This window comes from Suncus etruscus, chromosome 10 (assembly GCF_024139225.1).
Source record: "Suncus etruscus isolate mSunEtr1 chromosome 10, mSunEtr1.pri.cur, whole genome shotgun sequence".
Lineage (NCBI taxonomy): Eukaryota > Metazoa > Chordata > Mammalia > Eulipotyphla > Soricidae > Suncus > Suncus etruscus.
This window is the reverse complement of record NC_064857.1, coordinates 107,172,070-107,183,963: the sequence shown is the minus strand read 5'-3', so window position 1 is coordinate 107,183,963 and position 11,894 is coordinate 107,172,070.

Genomic DNA, 11,894 nt, shown 5'->3' with positions numbered 1-11,894 from the left:
TAAAAAAATCACAGCAGCGATCAAATAAGTCTTAAATGAAAGCTCTATATGTGATGGTGAGCGTGGTTAACCTGATTGCTCGTACTATGTGGTATGTCTGCACAATAAAGGGGGCGTAACATTGCGGTATATGCTCTCCTCCCCTGCACTCAGGCTTCCGCTCTAGGCAGTGTTCGCTCCATCTTTTGGGGGAAATACGGTTAATGTCCAAAGTCAAATAAGTGATAAATAGGTGATGGTATGCACAATGCAATATCTACATAAGTTTTTATTTCACATTAAGAAACCTCTGGCTATTCCAAAGGAACAGAGAATTTTCAAAAGGAACAACAGAAATATGAAAATATGAAACATAAAAAAACAGATAATGAAAAATTCTATCTCTCTTTGATGGTTTGACACAAACCATTTCTCTGATAATTTGTGTCTAACAGCAAGAACAAAAGGAAAACTTTGAACTGCTACTTTGTATTGTATTTATCTGAGCATGGGGTAGAAAGGGAGCACAGAAGGATACAAATAATACCCAGTAGGTGCATTGGTGCAGACACAAAAGGAAATTCAGGATGCCTAGGTTTAAAGACAAACTAGAAGTTCCCATACATAATATCAAAAACAGTGCTTAAAAAATCAATATTCAAGAAAGCATTAAATACTACAGTTATTCGAAGCTATATAAAACTAAGAATTTACATTCTAAAATTTACATTCTAAAATTACAATGTTATGGAGAATAATATTTTCTTGTTTCTGGGAGATTGATACAAAATTGTTCAGTCATTATTTTGAGTCTTTTGGGAAATAATTCATTAAAATTTTTTACAGTAAAAATTACTTTGGCTTTTTTTTTTTTTTTTTTTTTGGTCAAAATCTAACAATACAGTCAGGATACAGAACAGAGGTAAGGTGTGCTTGCCTTACATGCAAGGAACCCCACTTTAATCTCTAACACCATATATAGTTCTTTGATTCCTGCCAGAAGTGATCCCTTTTCACAGAGCCAGGGGAAGTACTGAGTGAGCACCACAAGAGTGTGGCCCAAAAACAAACAAAAATATTTGCTTTATGTATCTAAGTTCTTTTCATCAAGTGAAAACTTTGTGTTCCTGATATGGATACAGCGCTTCTTTGTTACTATTTACTTATGTTTACTTAATGCCACAGTTTTCCTCTTTATTTTTTGTTTGTTTTGGGGGCACACCCAGGGGTGCTCAGGGTTTATTTCTGGCTCTGCACTCAGGAATATGGGACACCATATGGGTTTCTGGGGTACCAAACCACGTCTGCTATGCAAAAGACAAATGTCCTACCTCTGTACTATTGCTTCACTCGTCTTTATTTTTAAAATTTGGTACCACGCCTGGTAGTGCTCAGGGTCTACTTCCTGTTGCAGTCTTGGGGTCCCTCTATGTAGTGTTGGTATCAAACTGGGAGTTCCCACACATGAAGCATGTGCTACAGCCCGTGAGTCATATTCCCACTTCCAGTCCCCTCCCTTATCCCTTTTGGACTGACTGGTTTGATAAAATTATATCCCTTCCCCTAAAGATGCTTATATCCTGTCCTCAGAATCTAGAATTGGTTTACTTAGCAAAAAAGAATGTAAGGTATCAGATGGAATTAATTAGCTAATTGGATGTTTTTTTAAAAAAGGTAGGAAAGCTAACCTCAATCATTCAGATGGAATACTTGTAAGAAAAGAAACCTTCAAAGTTGAGACGGAATTTGGAGTCACAGAAGGAAAGATGGTAGCCTGCTGTTGTTGACATTGAAGTTGCAGGAAATGACTTCATGAACTAAGGGACTCAGGCCATCTATAATACAATTGTTAAAACTTCTTTTAGGGGCCGGATTGGTAGTGCAGCGGTTGGGTGTTTTCCTTTCACGCAGCTGATCCAAGACGGAGCTTGGTTTGGTCCCCAGCGTCCCATATGGTCCCCCAAGCTAGGAGCGATTTCTGACCCCATAGCTAGGAGTAAACCCTGAGCGTCACGGGTGTTCCCCCCCCCCAAAAAAAAAAAAAAACCCTTTGCTTTTAGTCCAGTGAGCTTCATGTAGGAATTCTAATCTGCAAGTCCACAAAAAACCATTTGTGTTTGCATTCATTAAGTTAATGATAACTGTCCACCAAGATCTCTAGATACAGAGGTCTGATTTTACCATCCAAGATGAAGCAGAAGTCTTCCATACACCACAAAAGCACCGAGGGGAGAGCAAATGATCATGCAAGGAGTCTACAGTTAATCCCATGACAGTATACTTCAGGGGTGGAGAAACCCTGTAACTCCTAGGCTAAGGGAATTCCCTCTATAATATCCCCAATACTTAATGTGCCTATGCAGGGGGGAAAAGAAAAAAAAAACACAAAATAATCATCTTTCCACACATTTATTTATTGATCATTTTTTGACATCTTTTTTTTGGTGTAGATATTAAAGTTGATATCTCCTATTTTATTTCATTTTATTTTATTTTATTTTATCTTCTCTTTCTCTTTCTTTTTGCACTCCGGCATGATTTAATTTCAGAACCGAGACTATTGTGTGGTGCTTGTCTTTATTGCTGTACTGCTCACTGGATATTTAATTTGATATTTCTTTCTGTATTGTTGTGGTGTTTCAATTACCTTTTTCATGTCCTCTCTCAAACTGAGGTTGAAAGCCTCTAGAAGGTCTCCGCTCATTTTCAAAGTATTTGACTTCTTTTATTTATTTATTTTTTCTTATTTTGTACCCCATTCTATTGTTTTTTTTCCTTCAAACAAAACCACATAACTGGATTTATCTAGCTCCGCCTCTTAAATAGAGGGGGAAACAAGGGAGGGTACCAGGAACAAACAGATATATGACCACTAATAGTAAGCTAGACAAAGAGGAGTCCACCTACTCTAGCAGCCTGGGGGGTGATGGTGGGGTATATGGGTTGCAGAAAGGGAACTGGGATGGGGAGGACAAATTTGGTGATGGGTATTCCCCTGATTCAATGTTAATATGTACCGAGAATACTACTGTGAAAGATTTGTAAGCCATTATGATCACAATAAAAATTAAAAAAAATAATGACTGTCACAGCAGCAATAAAAAATAGTTTGTTTTAGGTCTTTTAGGTCACTTCTCCACATAGCTTCCATTTTCATAGAAATCCTTCATAATATTCAGTTCAAACTAAGAGCATTTTATCAATTCACATTACTGTGAGTTTTTCTGTCAACAAAATTAAATTAATATAACGAATAATTCCACATCCAACTATATGTCTATTGTTATGAGTATGAGGTTTTTTGAAATTGATTTAGTAGCAAGGATACAGTGAAATACCATTTGACTATAGTTCTAAAATCCCTCAATACCACATCCCACCAACATTGGTTGCTTCCAGCCTTTTGTTTTGTTTTAGTTTGGTTTGGTTTTGGGGCTCACTCCTGGCTCTGCCCTCAGGTTTCACATCTGGAGAAGCTGGAAAGGGTGGGGGGGGGGGAATATATGGATTGCCAAGAATTGAAACTGGATCTGCTAAATGCCCTACCCACTCTGCTATGCCCCAAGCCCCTCCCTCCACTAGGACTTTGATAAAATTCATTATCACTCGTGTGAGGTGCTCTTTGTCTTTTTGACTTGCATTTCCCTGCCAATAAGTGACACACGTACACTTTTTATATGACAATAGGTCATTCACAGGTCCCTGTCAAGTCAATGTCTGTTCATCATTTCTCCCCAAATTTTATGGGGTTGCAGTTCTTTTGTTATATTTTTTGTGAGTGCTTTATCAATCTTGAATATTAGCACTGTATCTGATTACTTTTTGTACATGTATATTCTCTCATTCAGTAGGGTGTCTGCTTATTTTGAAATGAATATTTTTTATAATTTATTTATTTGGTTTGGTAACCATACCCAGCATCCTGACTGTGTTCAGAGATCATTCCTGAGTCAGAGGGATAAAACCTGGCTGGGAGTGCAGAGGGATAAACAAGGCAAGGACCCTATACTATTCTATGGTCCCATTATGTTGAGTTGTTTGGGTTTTTTTTTTTTTTTTTTTTTTTTTTGGAGGGGGAGATGAAAAAGCTTTTAATTTTATATAGTTCCATTTATTTATTTATTTATGTTTTTATTATCTTAGCCAAAAGGAGTCAAATCACTGTGAACACCCTGATATATACCCTGATATATATATATATATATATAATTATTTTTTTTTGGTTTTTGGGTCACACCCGGCGGTGCTCAGGGGTGACTCCTGGCTGTCTGCTCAGAAATAGCTCCTGGCAGGCACGGGGGACCATATGGGACACCGGGATTCGAACCAACCACCTTTGGTCCTGGATCGGCTGCTTGCAAGGCAAACACCGCTGTGCTATCTCTCCAGGCCCCAAGATCTATATATTGGAGAATTATGCCTCAATATTCTACATTTTCTTGTATGGATTCTGGTCAGTACCTAAGATATTTAATCCATTTTGTGTGGTGTGAGATATGGATTCATTTCCTTTTTTTTTAAGTGGTTATCCAGTTTCCCCCAACACTATCTCTTAACCTTGCTCCACTTTATGCATCCAGTTCAATTATCATAAATATTCATAAATCTGAGGGCTTATGTCTGGGGCCTCAACTTTGTTTCATGTGTCTAAGAGTCTATCCATATTCCAGTGCCACACTGTTTTGAATATCATAATTTAGTGCTACAATATAAAGTCAAGAAATACTATTTCTTCAACCTCTTTTTTTTTCTTCCTCAGAATAGCTTTAGCTCTTTAGGAAGTTTACAATTCCATATACATTTTAGTAACTTTTCCCCATAATCTTTAAAGAATGTCAGCAAAATTTTAATTAAATTGTAAAATGCTTTGGATAGTCATCCTGGTGATATTAATTATTTCAATAAATGAACAAGAAACATTTCCCGTTTCTTGCTATTCTCCTCTATTCCATGGAAAAAGAAGCTTAGGCTAAAAACCAAAAAACATTCTGGTGAATTTTTTGGAAAAACATATTTGCACACCATACACCATATAAAGGGTTTATATATCCAAAATATACAAAGCATTCGTTAATCTCAACAACAAAAAGCCTACAAACTCTTGGATTTGGAGTGATAGTATAGTAGATAGAGTATTAGCCTTGCCTTCAGCCAACCTAGGTTTGATGCTCAGCATCCTATATAATCTCCTGGGCACTGCCAGGTGTAATTCCTGAGTGCAGAACTAGAGGTGACCCCTGAGCAGCACTGTGACCCAAAACCAAAAATCAAACACTACAGCCTCATCAAAAACTGAGCAGAGGTGATAAATATCCCAACATCTTACCTGACCTAAACCAGTAGACACTACCCTGACAGACTTATGGTGACCACATTAGCAAGCCATAGTACAGAAGCAGAATAATGCAGAGGAAGAACCATATAAATGAACAAAGAGAAGAGAAATAATTTCCTAATTATAAGAATACCAGAAAGGAAGAAAAAGGGGAAGAACAAGGAGTGGAAGTTAATTTCAGGACTCTCTCCACTCTTTAGAAAGATACTCTCTAACAGTTAAGAAAAGAAGACCTAACAAGACTCAAACAGAACAAAATGAAGACATATAGTAATCAAAATGTCAATGGAACTGGAGAGATAGCATGGAAGTAAAGCATTTGTCTTGCATGCAGAAGGACGTGGTTCGAATCCCAGCTTTCCCTATGGTCCCCCAAGCCTGTCAGGAGCAATTTCTGAGCACAGAGCCAGGAGTAACTCCTGAGCGCTGCCGTGTATGATCCAAAAGCAAACAAACAAACAAAACCATTCTCAGACCAAAAAAAAAAAACTTGCAACATTCATGATAACCAAACTGACTCTAAATGAACAACTGAAAGGTCATTTACATAAACCAAATAACTAATTATTATAGCAACAACCCTATACAGCATAATAGCACAACAGCTCTTTCTTTTTTTGTTTTGGTTTGGTTTTGGGACCACACCCAATGACGCTCAGGGGTTATTCCTGGCTATGCACTTAGAAATCGCTCCTGGCATGGGGTACCAAATGGGATGCCAGGGAATTGAACATTGGTCCATCCTAGTCAGTGCATGCAAGACAAACACCCTACTGCTTGCGCCACCACTCCGGCTCCACAACAGCTCTTTCTGACAATAGTTTTCTTTTTTTTTATATAATTATCTTTATTTAAACACCGTGATTACAAACCTGATTATATTTGTATGACTACAGTCATGTAAAGAACACCCCCTTTCACCAGTTCAACATTCCCACCACCAATTTCCCAGATCTCCCTCCTCCCCACCCCCTACACCTGTACTCGACACAGGCTTTCTACTTCCCTCATTCATTCACATTGTTATAATAGTTTTCAGTGTAGTCATCTCTCCAACTGCACTCATCACTCTATGTGATGAGCTTCATGTCCTGAGCTGCACATACCAGCCCTCATCTCTCTTGTCTCTGAGATACTGTTAAAAATGTCTTTCATTTTTCTTAAAGCCCATAGATGAGTGAAACCATTCTGCATCTTTCTCTCTCCCTCTGACTTACTTCACTCAACATAATAGATTCCATGTACATCCATGTATAGGAAAATTTCATGACTTCATCTCTCCTGATGACTGCATAGTATTCCATTGTGTATATGTACCACAGTTTCTTTAGCCATTCGTCTGTTGAAGGGCATCTTGGTTGTTTCCAGAGCCTGGCTATTGTAAATAGCGCTGCAATGAATATAGGAGTAAGGAAGGGATTTTTGTATTGTATTGTTGTGTTCCTCGGGTATATTCCTAGGAATAGTATAGCTGGATCCTATGGAAGCTCAATTTCCAGTTTGTGAAGGAATCTCCATATCGCTTTCCATAAAGGTTGTACTAGACGGCATTCCCACCAGCAGTGAAAAAGCGTTCCTTTCTCTCCACATCCCCGCCAGCACTGCTTGTTTTCCTTTTTTGTGATGTGTGCCAATCTCAGTGGCGTGAGGTGGTACCTCATAGTAGTTTTGATTTGCATCTCCCTGACGATTAGTGATGTTGAGCATCTTTTCATGTGCCTTTTGGCCATTTGCCTTTCTTCTTTTTCAAAGTGTCTGTTCATTTCTTCTCCCCATTTTTTGATGGGGTTAGTTGTTTTTTCTTGTATAGTTCTGTCAGTACCTTGTAAATTTTGGATATTAGCCCTTTATCTGATGAGTATTGGGTGAATAATTTCTCCCACTCAGTGGGTGGCCTTTGTATTCTGGGCACTATTTCCTTTGAGATGCAGAAGCTTCTCAGCTTAATATAGTCCCATCTGTTTATCTCTGCTCCCACTTGTTTGGAAAGTGCTGTCTCCTCCTTAAAGATGCCTTTAGTCTCAATGTCTTGGAGTGTTTCACCTACATGTTGTTCTATATACCTTATAGTTTCAGATCTGATATCAAGGTCTTTAATCCATTTGGATTTTACCTTTGTACATGGTGTTAGCTGGGGGGTCTGAGTTCGCATTTTTGCAAGTGGCTAACCAGTTGTGCCAACACCACTTGTTGAATAGGCTTTCCTTGCTCCATTTAGGATTTCTTGCTCCTTTATCAAAAACTAGGTGGTTATATGTCGGAGGAACCTTCTCTGAGTACTCAAGCCTATTCCACTGATCTGAGGGTCTGTCTTTATTCCAATACCATGCTGTTTTTATAACTATTGCTTTGTAATACAGCTTAAAATTGGGGAAAGTAATGCCTCCCATATTCCTTTTCCCAAGGAGTGCTTTAGCTATTCAAGGTTGTTTATTGTTCCAGATGAATTTCAGAAGTATTTGATCCACTTCTTTGAAGAATGTCATGGGTATCTTCAGAGGAATCATGTTAAATCTGTACAATGCTTTTGGAAGTATTGCCATTTTAATGTTGATCCTGCCAATCCATGAGCAAGGTATGTGTTTCCATTTCCTCGTGTCCTCTCTTATTTCTTGGAGCAGTGTTTTGTAGTTTTCTTTGTATAGATCCTTCACATCTTTAGTCAGGTTGACTCCAAGATATTTGAGTTTGTGTGGCACTAATGTGAATGGGATTGTTCTCTTAATGTCCATTTCTTCTCTATCATTATTAGTGTATAAAAAGGCCATTGATTTTTGTGTGTTAATTTTGTAGCCTGCCACTTTGCTATATGAATCTATTATTTCTAGAAGCTTTTTGGTAGAGTCTTTAGGGTTTTCTAAGTAGAGTATCATGTCATCTGCAAACAGTGAGAGCTTGACTTCTTCCTTTTCTATCTGGATTCCCTTGATATCTTTTTCTTGCCTAATCGCTATAGCAAGTATTTCCAGTACTATGTTGAATAGGAGTGGTGAGAGAGGACAGCCTTGTCTTGTACCAGAATTTAGAGGAAAGGATTTTAGTTTATCTCCATTGAGGATAATATTTGCCACTGGCTTCTGGTAGATGGCCTTAATTATATTGAGAAAGGTTCCTTTTATTCCTATCTTGCTGAGAGTTTTCATCAAGAATGGGTGTTCAACCTTATCAAATGCTTTTTCTGCGTCTATTGATATGACCATGTGATTTTTATTTTTCTTGTTGTTTATGTTGTGTATTATGTTGATAGATTTACAGATGTTAAACCAGCCTTGCATTCCTGGGATGAAATCTAGTTGATCAAAGTGAATGATCTTCTTGATGAGGCACTGGATCCTGTTTGCCAGGATTTTGTTGAGGATCTTTGCATCTGTGTTCATCAGGGATATTGGTCTGTAATTTTCTTTTTTGGCAGCATCTCTATCAGGTTTTGGTATTAAGGTGCTGTTGGCTTCATAAAGCTATTTGGAAGTGTTCCTGTTTTTTCTATTTCATAAAAGAGCCTGGCCAGGATTGGTAGTAGTTCCTCTTGAACGGTTTGAAAGAATTCATTCGTGAATCCATCAGGGCCTGGGCTTTTGTTTTTGGGCAAATTTTTGATTACAGTTTTAATTTCCTCAATAGTGATGGGGGTGTTTAGATATGCTACATCTTCTTTATTCAAATGTGCAAGGCTACATGAGTTCAAAAATTTATCCATTTCATCCAGGTTCTCATATCTAGTGGCATAGAGTTTCTCAAAGTATTCTCTGAATACCCTTTGTATCTCTGCAGTATCTGTAGTGATCTCCCCTTTTCATTTCTAATACGCATTATCAAGTTTCTCTCTCTCTTTTGCTTTGTGAGTTTTGCCAATGGTCTATCAATCTTGTTTATTTTTTCAAAGAACCAACTTCTGCTTTTGTTGATCTTTCGGACTGTTTTTTGGGTTTCCACTTCGTTGATTTCTGCTCTCAGCTTTGTTATTTCCTTCTGTCTCCCTATTTTGGGGTCCTTTTGTTGAGCACTTTCTAGTTCTATTAGCTGTGTCATTAAGCTACTCAGGTAAGCTCCTTCTTCCTTCCTGATGTGTGCTTGCAAAGCTATAAATTTTCCTCTCAGTACTGCTTTTGCTGTGTCCCATAAGTTCTGATAGTTTGTGTCTTTATTGTCATTTGTTTCCAGGAACCTTTTGATTTCCTCCTTGATTTCATCTCGAACACACTAGTTATTCAGTATGAGGCTGTTTAACATCCAGGTGTTAAATTTTTTCTTCTGTGTCCCTTTGTAGTTCACATCTAACTTCAGAGCCTTGTGGTCAGCAAAGGTAGCCTGCAAAATTTCTATCTTTTTGATTTTATGGAGGTATGTTTTATGTGCCAGCACGTGGTTTATCCTGGAGAATGACCCATGTACATTGGAAAAGAATGTGTAACCAGGTTTCTGAGGATGAAGTGCCAATATATATATATATATATATATCTACTAGGCTTCTTTCTTCCATTTCTCTTTTCAGGTCTATTATATTTTTGTTGGGTTTCCATTTGGTTGACCTATCAAGTGTTGACAAGCCTGTGTTGAGGTCTCCCACAATTATTGTGTTATTATTGATATCCTTCTTCAGATTTGTCAACAATTGTATTAAATACTTTGCTGGTCCCTCATTGAATGCATATATGTTTAGGAGAGTGATTTCTTCTTGCTGTACAAATCCCTTGATTAGTACATTGTAGCATTAAATAATTAACGATGGGGCTGGATGGAAGTGGATGCCATCCCAGGCCACGTGGCTTCGCAACCCTCATCCAGCTGGTGGATCCCAGGCCCAGGTGATCAGCGGAATCAGACTCATCCAGAGACAGGCATCAGGAAGCATCAGCTTTATTCATAACCTTTTAAGCACTCAGTTATTCTTAGCCCTGCATCTTAACTCCTTTCAGCCATCTTCCTTTGACCTCCATGCTGGTCAAAGACCAGAAGAGGCCCACACCCAAAAGCCAGAGAGCGCAGCAGGGCAGACCCAGCAGACGCCTAATCCCCTGGCTCAAGGGTTTATCTACCTATTCCAAGACCCCTCCCAGGAATGGGCGGGTTCTTGCAGGCAAGGTCACAACTAATATTCAGTTCCCAAGACCCCTCCCATAAATGGGCGGGTCTCAGATAGGTACACCTAAATCCAGGGTGGAGTTACAGTACATAATATCCATCTTTGTCCCTTACAACTTTTCTGAGTATAAAGTTTGTGTCATCTGATGTATGGCCACCCCCGCTTTTTTTTTTTTTTTTTTTGGTTTTTGGGCCACACCTGGCGGTGCTCAGGGTTACTCCTGGCTGTCTGCTCAGAAATAGCTCCTGGCAGGCACGGGGGACCATATGGGACACCGGGATTCGAACCAACCACCTTGGGTCCTGGATCGGCTGCTTGCAAGGCAAATGCTGCTGTGCTATCTCTCTGGGCCCCACCCCCACTTTTTTAAGGGTATTGTTTGCTTGAATGATTTTCCTCCATCCTTTGATTGTGAGTCTATGTTTATTCTGACTATTCAGGTGTCTTTCTTGTAGACAGCAGAAGGTTGGCTTCAGTTTTTTGATCCATTTTGCCACTCTGTGCCTCTTAACAGGTGCATTTAGTCCATTGACATTGAGAGAAATAATTGTCATGGGATTTATTGCCATCTTTGTGTAGAAGTTTGGTGTGTTTTTTGTTCTGTCTTGTCTTTAGAATAGATCTTTCAGTTTTTCTTTTAAGGCTGGTTTTGAGTCTCCAAAGTTTTTGACCTGTTGTTTATCTGTGAAGCCATGTATACATCCTTCAAACCTGAAAGTGAGTTTTGCTGGGTGCAGTATTCTTGGCGAAGCATTTATTTCATTGAGTTTTGCCACTATACCACACCACTTCCTTCTGGCCTTGAGTGTTTCTGGTGACAGGTCTGCTGTAAATTTCAAGGATGCTCCCTGGAATGTAATTTCCCTTTTTTTTTTTTTTTTTTTTTTGGTTTTTTGGGCCATACCCTGTGAGGCTCAGGGGTTACTCCTGGCTATACGCTCAGAAGTTGCTCCTGGCTTCTTGGGGGACCATATGGGACGCCGGGGGATCGAACCGCGGTCCGTCCTAGGTTAGCGCAGGCAAGGCAGGCACCTTACCTCCAGCGCCACCGCCCGGCCCCGTAATTTCCCTTTTTGATCTTGCTGCTTGCAGTATTCTATCTCTATCTGTGGGTTTCACCATGGTGACTAGGATGTGTCTTGGGGTGTTTCTCCTGGGGTCTTTTTTAGCTGGTCCTCTTCGGGCATGCAGGATTTGGTCACATGTTTTCTTTAGCTCTAGTAGTTTCTCTGTGATGATGTTCTTACCATTTATTCTTCCTGGAGATTTTCTTCTTGGGTCTCTGGGACTCCAATGATTCTAAAATTGTTTCTGTTGAGTTTATCAAAGACTTCTATTTTCACCTGCTCATATTCTTTGAGTAACTTTTCCATTGTCTGATCCTTTGATTTAAGGCTTTTTTTCAATCTCTTCTGCTGTGTAAAGTTGTTATGCATCTCGTCTTCTAGAGCACTAATTCTATCCTCAGCTGCTTTTAACCTGTTGGAAAGCTCATCC